Source organism: Humulus lupulus, chromosome 8 (assembly GCF_963169125.1).
Source record: "Humulus lupulus chromosome 8, drHumLupu1.1, whole genome shotgun sequence".
Lineage (NCBI taxonomy): Eukaryota > Viridiplantae > Streptophyta > Magnoliopsida > Rosales > Cannabaceae > Humulus > Humulus lupulus.
This window is the reverse complement of record NC_084800.1, coordinates 81,082,182-81,094,365: the sequence shown is the minus strand read 5'-3', so window position 1 is coordinate 81,094,365 and position 12,184 is coordinate 81,082,182. Positions and strand designations below refer to the sequence as shown.

At 33.5% G+C, this 12,184-nt stretch overlaps 1 long non-coding RNA gene across 1 annotated transcript; it reads right to left on the bottom strand.

The window, feature by feature from the left end:
- Positions 1–3,956: 3,956 nt before the first annotated feature.
- LOC133793921 (uncharacterized) lies at positions 3,957–6,148 on the bottom strand. Its single transcript, XR_009875031.1, has 3 exons — positions 5,581–6,148; positions 4,980–5,079; positions 3,957–4,054 (listed from the first exon to the last, which is right to left on the bottom strand). It is a non-coding gene; the product is annotated as an uncharacterized LOC133793921 (long non-coding RNA).
- Positions 6,149–12,184: the final 6,036 nt, after the last annotated feature.

Here is a 12,184-nt window from a genome sequence, read left to right as displayed (position 1 = left end):
ATGATTATTAGGAGTGTTCCAAAGTCCCAACACTGTCCACATATCCCGGTAACTTTGGTAAGGAAAATAGGATAGAATCTATATGTTTTATGCTTATGTTATCTTATGTTTTATGTTATGAAATATGTTATAAAATATGTTATGAATATGTATGTTTGTAGGCTTGGGCATATGACCCTTATGACTAACAAGACCCCAAATAGATTATGGGCATACACTACAAGAAAAAATGCTTTTAATAACACCAAAAATGTGTTATCAAAACCTACGATAACACTTTCTGATGTGTTAAGATAGACTATGTTATCGTAGGTCAGGGTACTTTACATAACACTTTATCAGTGTTATACAAATGTGTTATTGTACTGTCAACGATAACACAATTTATGTGTTATTTTAATATATAGATAAGTGTTGAATTATGTTATTTATAGTCGATACTATAACACTTTTTTTGTGTTATACTACACTTTAGTATAACACTTTTTTTGTGTTATACTACACTTTAGTATAACACTTTTTTTGTGTTATACTACACTCTAGCATAACACTTTTTTTGTGTTATACTACACTTTACTATAACACATTTTTTGTGTTATACTATACTTTAGTATAACACATTTTTTGTGTTATACTACACTTTAGTATAACACATTATTTGTGTTATATAATGAAATTTGCATAACATAATTCTTTGCATAAAAAGTGTTATTGTAATATATATTATAACTCAATTTTTGTATTATTGTTATATTTAGATATATTTAAATTCTCATTATATATTTTATTTATATTACACTAATTTATTCTATTATATTTTAATTTTTTTTATATAATTAAAATTAGCTTTCTAATATATACTAGCATCAGCAAATGAACTTGATTTTCAAATAACAAAAAGTAAGAACATTCTACATTGAATCAACAATCCCCAATTTAGTTTAAAACATTCAACACTATCATCAATAGCAAAATATTCTTTAAGTATTCAAGGAGTCTAAAAGTTACTACTTTCAACACAAAGAAATAAACAAAGTTACTACTTTCAAGGAGTCTTAAGTATCCTTTTATACTTCGCTTGTCATATCTGCAACGCTTGTCATATCTGCAAAATAAACAAAGAAATATTTTATTGTTATTATCTAGCATCACAAATTACTTCTAGAAAAATGCTATGGAAATTATATCCAAGAAAGGACACCACATACAAAATAATAGATTCACAACTACACCAAAGCAAACAAAGAAACCAAACAATAAATTATAAGACAATAGTAATATCCAATTTCAGCCCATTTGTTCTCCTAAATGTGTATAAAAAGTATGTCAAGTGCATATAGTAACCAAAGCTTCACAACCAATTTTGATACTTAGATAAGTTGAAATACAAAACTGTTATCTACTTTATGGTTTGTTCCAAAAACCTATTCGCATTATTTTAATATAGAAATATATTTGTAAGTTTGTAACAAGTTTTGAGCCTCTTTTCAGTATCGGTAGTTATTTCAATCTATCTGATACTACTTTAGCATCCCTTAAAAGAGTTACCACCAAATCATTTTCTATCCCTTCGAAACATCAACTAGCTGCATAAGTGAAATCCCATGCATCATAAGAAAGATGGGATCAAGGTTCACCAAGGCTAAGCAGAGTTTATGAAATTAAAAGAACTACCTCTCTTTAGTACCATGTATGACTCCAATGGAACAACAACCATCTCAACAATGAAAAATGTTTCTTCTTTCAAACAGAGCTGTTACATTTACCTCACATGATTAGCAATCAACACAGGATCAAGGTCGCAGCGAACATCTTTTAAGTCAGGCGACCACCTTGCAGTTAAGACCCCAGTGACTATAACGTCATCTGTAAAGCAAGAATGCTGGGGACGGCCAACAGATAATTAGTGGTAAGAACAGGCTGCATTCCTGCTGAGTTGAAATTAAAAGGAATATAAGGCTCCACTTCAGTGACTAGAGAGTCATCTCTGTGAGCAAAATAAAGTCAGTAAGCTCCAATATGTAGTGCAAATAGCTTCTAAACCCATATAAGTTAATTACCCACCAACATGCAACAGCATATAACAGAGCTTTAACAAGGCCAATTAACCATTAAATCTCAAAAATATTTCATAAGGTTATACATTCAAATAAGATCTACTTAATCTGTGGTGAGCTCTATATTTAAGTGTACACATCTAAGACTAATTCAATAAAACAAGCAATAACTTTAGACAATACAAATCAACTTAATCGAAAAAGTAAGAGGAACCAGAACCAGAATAGTATTAAAGAAATACAAAAGCCATCCAAAATATTAATGTGCTTACTTAAATAATGTTTATTTTTGATAGTCATGGCTAGTGTTGTTTAATGATCTTGGTTCAACTCTTCATAACATAGTACACAGCGAGCTCGCTGAGAATAGTACACAGTGGACACTTGGCCCAAATTATCTTGGGCCACTAGCCCAACTCAAGCACAAAATTTAAGAATATTAAATTTAAGAAACAAGCCATAAAATGAAATGCAAAAGCTAAAAAATCAAGTATTTAAGCATGATGAATATAGTGTTTGCAGCAAGAGAATTCAGGGAAAAGCTACTTAAATCTTGAAACAAAAGGTATAATAGTGAAAGTAGGAAGTAAAAAAGAGTGGCAAAAACCTCTGAGGTCTGGGAATCGACTCTTCTTGGCAGCTGATAAGACATCTGAGGTAATATTACCCACACTACTAGAAGAAGAATCAAGTCCTGCATTTATGTACTGGAAAACTAATTAACACCTGACCTCCCTAGATATATAATCATCTATATATAAGAAATGGTTATAAACTCAGATTTGTTCTTACAATCGATGGCCCTTTATAACTTTATTTATCATAGATCTATGACTCGAACCAAAAGTAAATGGAATGTTCAGAAATCTCAGCCAATATATAAATATATATACAAAAAGTGAGTTCTATAGCAAATGGAAAGTTCAGAATTCTCAGCCAATTTTCTATCATCATCCAAAAGCAGAAAACTCAGAACTAAGACAAAAACATAGGAAAATGCTAAATCTATATTATATACAAAACTTGATACATATCATGCAATTTTTTTCCAAATATTTAGTCACTAATTCTTCACATGAATTTTTTTTAGGGACTCAACATAAATGCTTCACAAGATTTTGGATGTTAAAAAATAGTGATAGTAAATCATTATGACTGATCACAAAGTCATACAACCAACCTCATCAGGAAATTCCTCAGTCAGCTGCTGAAGGACTGTGCCTAGAACTTTTAAAGTAGCAAAAACTCTTTTCCTCTTAACTGTCTTTCTCTCCAACCTGGAAAAAGTAATCAATAAATATATCAATATGATGGCCATGAAAGAAAAACTGAGAAAATACTTTTAACACCAAAGATAAAGGGCTGGCCAAAAAAACAGCGGAATATACAAATCAAACTTTTCCTAATAGTTAAAGGAAGGTTTTCAAATTAATAATAAACCAAGGGACAAAAATAAACAAAAGGAGAAAATTGAAAGTCACATTCACATAATTATGTTTTTCTCCTTATAGGTAGATTAGAAAATAAAACTACAGTATTAGCATAAATAGAACAAAAGCAAATAAATAAAAGTGCCATCTATTTGAGTTCAAATGGGGGAAATACTTACTCGCCCAAGTCTCCACTGAAAGCCCCAGTCTCCCTTAAATTCAACTCTTCTTCTCGTTTCCACATCATTCCGCTCTCGATAGAGTTTGTAGAAATCTTGCAAAAGAGCAATGTCTTGGCTTCTATCTATAACTCCTCCATCCTTTTTTTGCAAGTCTTTGCTAAAATTTTGGAAACAAGAAAAAGTAAATATATGGCAAATATAATATTATTGTCGAAGTGTATAGAATGCAAAAAAAACAGACTAAAAATCTGGAAGTCAAGTTTATCCATTTCAAACTAAGCACACACCTTAATGAAAGACATCAATCCAGTTTTAAATTGTAGAACTCCTCTTCCTTCACTGTCAGGATCCATATTTTGAGCCAAAGAATAAGCATGTTCACACACTGTAGGTATACAAAAAAAATCCAAGATATTCACAATGCTGTAAACTGACAAAATTGAGCTTAATAAGTACTCAGTTCAGTTTCTTAACAACTCAATATGATAGAAAACCATGACAGTATATAAATGAGTTCCAAATTGTACAGCCATGAAGAAAACTATATAAAGTATACATAATAGAAAGAATGAAAAAAAGTTTGAACTTTTGAATTAAAGTATAACATTAATATTACCATGGAAATGTTAAGCTATGACTATATTGATTTATCTATGATCAAACATAGCTATATTATATTCTCTATGGAATAGTCTATATAAAACATCTATACACTATATTATGTTTCTAAGGCATTTTACCAAACATATGGAGTGCAGTTTTTTTTATTTTCTTAATCCATGAGCATTGTTACATAAAACTTAATCTTTAATTTCAAAAAGTTTCAATCTAAAATGAGCAATAGTCAGCTAAAAATCCAATCTCACAGTCAAATTTTATAGTAAGAGCCCAAAGAAATTACTTCTTCAACATATTGGATTAAGTTTGTATTTACGCATCTAGAAATTGAATGAAGGCATAACAGAATAGTACTCACTTTTGTTGCATAGCCCCAAAAATCTCATATGGCAATTAAAAGTAAACAATTTGGTCCCTTTGTTTCCAAGTTGTAAACCTTCTAAACTCTCCATAATTGCCATCATTTGCAAGCCACATTTTTTCAAACATTCCCATCGACAGCAACAAAATTCTCATTGATATAGTTGAACTCAATTAAACTTTCTTTTATATATAAATATATATTTATACATATATACATTTATATACTAGGGGAAAAGAGCATTATTGATATTATTTTATATGCCCAAAACAATTAGGCCTTATAGCAAAATAATTCTCTAAGAGAGAAATTAGATATTTAGAAAACAAACCTCATTTTCTCGAAAATGCATATCTTGAGCACCCATATAGTTGCATAATATTGATTCTTTACATCCATCTGAATATCCAAACAAGCCATAAATCACCACCCTAGAAATAGAAATAATTTTTACATTAAAAACAAAATTTCATCATTGATATATTGACCCAGCAATTTTTTTAATAATTTTTTTTATGGATGCAAGTGGTCTAGGCTCTAGACCCCATATAATTACCAGCAGAATAACGTAAAGCTATTTAACACTATCAATCTAAGCACTTAAGATATTCCATCATAAAGATAGACATATACATAGAACACTTGCTAATTATTAATTGTTGCTTATATATATATATACATAATAGATTTAAAAGAAAGTACAGGAACAAATGGATACCTGGTAGCGATAGGCACAAAAAAATTCTAATCCCATTTAGTCCTTCAAAGGACCCAAAATGATTTTTTTATATATTAAACAGAAGGCTATTAATGTCCAATTTCTGGTTTGCAATCCCAGATTTACGAACCTCAAGGATAATCGTGGAAATTGCCATTTGGAAGCCACAAATAATAATAATAATAATTAGAGAAGAGGAAGATGATATAGTGACCTTAAAATCTTTGCTGGCGATGAAGAAACTTCTGGAACAGAGATTTTGAAGAGGACTAACCCCTCTCCATTATGAAGAAATAAACATTATGGTAGCCCTAGCCATGGCTAAGAGGAGGCACTGGAGCAAAAAAAATTTAGTGAAAGAAAAGAAGAATGGCTATGACTATCTGTGTACCATCAGTGGGAAACGATACAGAGGATAGAACAAGCCATCCATGGGGAAAAGACAGAAGAGAGAATGATTAGGGTTGTCTTTGTGTGGTAAATGATAGAAATAGAAATTGGGGAATAGAGAGTTAGTGAAATATTAAAAATTTATGCTTATTTTCTCATTTCCCGACCGAGAGGGATAGGTCTACGGGAAACCGAAAGAGATAGACCACGAACGGACCAGGAACGGAAAGACGATGAACGATTGAAGATTAAGGGACCGAGAGACCAGGAAGGGGAAGACCGAAGAATGATTGAGGAAATGGGTATAGGGGAAATGGGTACACGGGTTGAAAAATGTTAAGTCAAAAAATGTTAAATCATTTGGCGATACCTTATTTTAAGTTGCCGCCTGAAATTTTTTTCACTTACAATAACTCTTTTTAAATTCTATTATAATCATGTGTTATGGTAATGGGTGTTTGGTGTAGTGATATGACCTACTTAGCTAGTAGGACCCCACTAATCTCATGGGCATATGACTTGTTTAGTCTATGGGACCCCAAGTAATAATGGCCATTATAATAAGTGTATGTAATAAGTGTTATGATATGTCTTTATGTTTATTATGAAATTTATGTTTATGACTATGTGTTAGATTTTCCTTGCTGGGCATTAGGCTCATTCCTTTTTGTTTTATGTGCAGGAAAATAGCTTTAGAGGCGGTAAGGTTCGTGGATGCTTGGGATTGTGTATCGATGGTGGATGGATTCAAGGAGTCGAGTGTTCGATTTCGAGGATGTAGTCTTTTCTTTATGGGTTTATATGTAATTTTTCCGCACTTTCTATGTAACTCTTTATTTTAAATTATGATTTGTTTTTAAGACAATGGGATCCCATATCCTTCTTGATATTTTGTAAGTAACTCTTATTTTTACAAGTTACTTAATAAAATTATGGTATTTTCGCAAATGTAAGTTCTATTAAGGTTTTGTATGTATAGTTTCGTTAATGGTCCAAAAGTCTAGAGTAGTGGGTCATTACAAAAAGACACATTAATAGTCAATAAATATATTAGCTCCTCAGAGTTGTGATAAAGTGACTTGGCTTAGGAGTAGCTCAGTATGCCATGTTAGACTAGAGATATGTCATGTTAGACCAGATATGCCATGTTAGACCAGAGATGTGCATGACCGACCAGGAATGACTTTGCTGCCCAGCACTGGCATGTCAGAGCCAAGTGCACATGAGGAACCCGATGCGTGTCCGCTCGGACACCATGCATCCGAGGAGTGACAAAGTCCTGGTCCGTGTGCATATGTCTAGCATGCACATGTCCGACCAGCACTGGCATGTCCTACCAGCATGCATATGTCCGACCATCACTGGCATGTACTACCAGCATGCATATGTCCAACCAGCACTTGCATGTCCTACCAACAAGTGCATGTCCGACTAGCAGAGGTATGGCCTACCAGAAGGTGATATTCATCAACTAGGTAGAGCAGACTACGTCAAGATTCCCAGAAACGGCTTCAACAAGAATCGATCTTGGCATACGCGGGAATCTCTCATTTTTCCCACAAATTGGGTGTTCTGTTACATTTTGAATATTTTTGTAATTTAAATGTAATAAATATAATAAAATATCCTGATTCTAGGGGATATCAGATGTATGATCCTAAGCCTAAAAATATATGGTTTATGGGATTAGAAAAGGGGGGGGGGGGGTCTTCTTCTTCTTCTTTTGAGACTTTTTTTTGGCAATTTGAAGTTTTGGTCTGAGTTTTCTAGAGAGAGAAAGTGTGTTTTCTTGAGAGAGAACTCTTTTGTATTCTGAGAATTTACACTGAAGAAACTCAGTTGACACTGGTTCATCTGATCTTGAGTGTAGATAAAATAATCAAATCTCTAAGTGGATTAGGCTATTACCAACATATTGGGGCTGAACCACTATAAAAATCCCTGTGTTATTTATTTTCTGTTCAAAACCTGTCTGTGTCGTTTTATTTCTCTTGAAGGTTTGTCATTTTTGACGTTCTCACGTCGTTGGCCAAAAACACGGTCAACAATGGTATTAGGTTAAAAGGGCTCGATAGGTTCGATAAGGTTCGATAGAAGCTCGATGTTATCCATGGGTAAAATATGAAACTAGCTCGATAGGCTCGATTATCGTTTGATAGTGGGCTCGATAGGGTAGTTTGAATGGTTCGATGGTGGATCGATAAGAGCTCGATGGATCTGTGGTATTAGGTTAAAAGGGCTCGATAGGTTCGATAAGGGTTCGACAGTAGGCTCGATGGATCTGTGGTACTAATAAATAGGGCTCGACAGGTTCGATAATAGGCTCGATGATTATTTATGTAGACATATTTTTCTTAGCTCGATAGGATCGACATTGGCTCGATAGTGTATGCTTCAGCTCGATTATAGCTCGATGACATCTTATTTCAGTTTTTTGATGAAATTATTTTGAATTTTTTTCTGATTATGTTTAACATTCTATTTTCTTACCAAATTTTTTTTCATGTGTTGTTGCAGATGCCTAAGTTGCTTGTTTCGTTCATTGATCACTTTCCTGGTCGAGTGACATATTGGGGTAGTAGTACTTTAAATCACATTAAGACCAGGTTTTTGGAGCTCGGGCTGCTTGAAAGGGCTAAGGAATCCCCTTTCAAGCAATTCTTTTTGGCTTCGGAGTTTAATTTCTCCGGAGTCTTGGTGCATCAATTGTTGCAGAGGAAAATCGCCAGCAACAACGAAGATGAGGTGCATTTTTTCTTGGGGTCGAAGTCTTGTAGATTCTGCATGGGAGAGTTTGCCCTGGTGACGGGGTTGGATTTCAGTACCTTCCCGTCACCAGAAGAGTTGGAAGGGCGTAATCTTAGCGACTGGTTGATAAAGGAGTATTTCAACGATGCTGAGAAAGTAAAACTCTCATAGGTGGACCATGCTTTCAAGACTTGTATGGTTGTGGAAGATGTGTACAAGCTTGGTCTATGTCTGTTTGTTGAGGGGGTTCTGAATGCCATTGAGGGCAAGTTGCACATTTGGCGAGATATTCTAAAAATTGTTGAGAATGTAGAGTACTTCTTCAGCTATCCATGGGGGAAGTACTCTTATAGGAGTCTATTGCATTCTTGTAAGAAGGACATGGTGAAGCAAAATGCCAACTATGATGCCAAGAAGGATGCCAAGGTGCAGCAAGAGTCCAAGTACAGTATGTATGGTTATGCCCCTTATAGACGATATATCGCCTGAGCCAGCATGGCCGAGGTGATCGTGCGAAGTTTCATGTTTTTCGTATCCCCGTACTGTGACATATCGCCCCCTAAAGCTGCGATATATCGGCATACGCTGAATATTTAATCACGAAATTGCACATTTTCAGCCTAATTTGAATTGAGTAAACAACCTTGACTAAGTCCTCTAACGTTTTCAAAGCTGCTTACAGACCCTAGGATATTCAAATATTAATCTTAATAAACTTATTCCTCAAAAATACTTAATTATCATTAAACATACACATGACAAGTGTTACTTTCTTATTGGGTCTATCAAAACCTTATAATATAATAAATATCACCATCAACATCAGTCATATTAATCAAACCTTAGATTAAAATTAATATTCTTAAACTATAGGTTAAACTTAGAAAATCTACAAGTGTTACTATGAGTGTCCAAATAAATCCCGAGCTGAACCAAAATCCACAGTCATAAAAATACTACTACTATTACTATTATACTACTATCTAACTAGCTAAGTAAAGTTCTTGGACTCTATAATAGGGATGTTAAAATATGGTTGTTCTTTACTGTTTCAGATTGGCTCGATGTGAGCTCGATAGTAGTTCGATGTGAGCTCGATAGTAGTTCGATGTGAGCTCGATAGGGATGTTAAAATATGGTTGTTCTTTACTGTTTCAGATTGGCTCGATGTGAGCTCAATAGTAGTTCTATGTGAGCTCGATAGGGATGTTAAAATATGGTTGTTCTTTATTGTTTCAGATTGGCTCGATGTGAGCTCGATAGTAGTTCGATGTGAGCTCGATGGAGCTCGACAGTAGCAATTTATGATGGTCTTTGCTAATTTTTTTATGGTTCTCTCTTTGCAGCATATTGAAGCGGCAGAACACATGCTTCATATGCGTCGCAAGTATCTTCCCAATATATATCGACAGAATGCAGTTGTGATGAATAGTTGTTTCTCACAAGTGATACCTGCCCGATATGATCAGTACAAGAAAACAGTCGACAAAACAAAGTATACTTGGGATGTTGATGTTATGGCCATGTAGACCGGCATCGAGCAGCAGTTTTTGGCATCTTGGGGAGGAGTTAAGGATGTATATGTTGGATTAGCTTATACAGGATCTTTATTTATTTTCATGTATATCTAATATTAAACAAATTAGTACGAGATAGCCTAAAACATGTTTCTAAAATTGAATTCAAAGAGAAACAAAAAATAGAATACTTACAGTATACGCAACGGAATTAAAGAGTCCTTCCTTCAATTTCTCTAACTCTTGTATCCTCTCTGTCGTAGAGTATTATCAAGAAACTAAACCGATCTTACATTTTCTTCACGATCTTCCAATGTATCCTTAGAGCCACCTAGACTAGTGTGGGCAATTCTCAACACATGAGATAGATATAGAGAGAAGAAGAGAAAATAACAAAGAGGCTTAGAAAAGGACTTGTGTTTAGAGAGAATCTAAAACTATCAGAAAATCTGACTTGTGACTTATCAAACTTCTCCGAAATCTTCTCTCTAAGCACTCCTTTTATAGACTCAATTAGGCCATTTAAGTTAATTAAAAAATCAATAAAATAATAGCCATTTTGAAGCCCTAGGCCGAAATTATCATGGGCTATAGGCCCGTGAAATTTCCCATTTGATTATAAGCCCATTGGACTTAAAATCAAGGCCTGTATTATTTTCTATTGATTTAATTAATTAAATAATTATTTAAATCCTTTATCAAATTAATTATTTATAATTTGAACCTTGATTTAAATTTATTTATTAATTTAGATACCAATTTATCTTAATTAATAAATCTGCCATAATTTATCTTTTCTTCTCAAAATTACACAATTCTGTGAAACTATCCAAAATTGACCTGGTCAACTTTGATAATTCTAATTGATAATTAAATCAATTAATTGAGACTATCTAGATGATTTTATCCAAGGTACAATGGGGACCATGGGCGTATGAAATCAAGCTCCAATAAGTTATCATAAATCTAATAAATAAATTTACTAACTCATTAATTCCTCGTGACTCCACCATAGACTTGGAATTGCACTCTTGAATTCATACAACGCTCTATAACAAATATAGATACGCTATTAATTATCTATTGTTACAACCATAATTGTCACTCAATCCTCTATAGACGGTCTACAATGAGATAGGACTAAAATACCGTTTTATCCCTCATTGTATTTTATCCTTAAAACACTTAGTTCCTTGTAAATGATATTTTAGTAAACTAATTTAATTACTGAAATGAGATCTCTATCATTTATCACCTTGAACCAAACTAAAAGGAAACCATCATTTCACTTCTTTATCAGAAGCTATAGATGTTCATATCTATGATTAACACTCCCACTCAATTATACTACCGAGTTCCCAAGATGTAAGTATGGGCTAGTCCGTAGGGTAAGCTGGTAACGAACAAGTCAAAGAACTCAAATAATACAATCAGTTAGAATACTAACCACTCAAAATTGAGATTGAATTGACCTATGGTCAACTATATGATATGACTAGAATAGATAATAACGGTATGTTTACTTATCTTATCAACTGTCAATATCGGTCTTGTCCGATGTAACAAATACATCCGATCTTATCTACTTTGCTAATGTTCTGGAAAGAACATAACACTGTAATGTGTAAGTAGATCATATCGTAGATTGGCAAGTCAGTGTAAATCCGGTGCACTGACTAATCTTAGGACTAACTTATTTTTGAACATATAATCATATTTATATTCCACTGTGATTACATCACTATAAATAAGATTAGCTATATGCTCGGGATTTAATAAAAGTTTATATTAAACAAATAATCATGAAAATAAACACATGTGAGCAAAGTGATTGACCAAGTCAAAAAATGATTTCTATTCTTTTATTGATAATAAAATGAGATTACAAAGAATTTGGGTTTTAATTAGGGCATAAAACCCCAATAGTATATTGGTGCTAGAACTATGGACAATAACATTGGTTTGCCATTGAGGCTTCCATTTCTAGTTGGACTCTGACTGTTTACGATTCGGACAACTCAGTGATTAGTAACGCAAAGCTTGAGGATATTATGAGTCCATGGTGCTTTTTGCTTCCTTCTCTGTTAATGCAGAGTAAACTGTTTACTGATAGCTTGATGTTGAAGATTCCATAAGCAGGAAAGAGGCCGCATCAGTTCACAT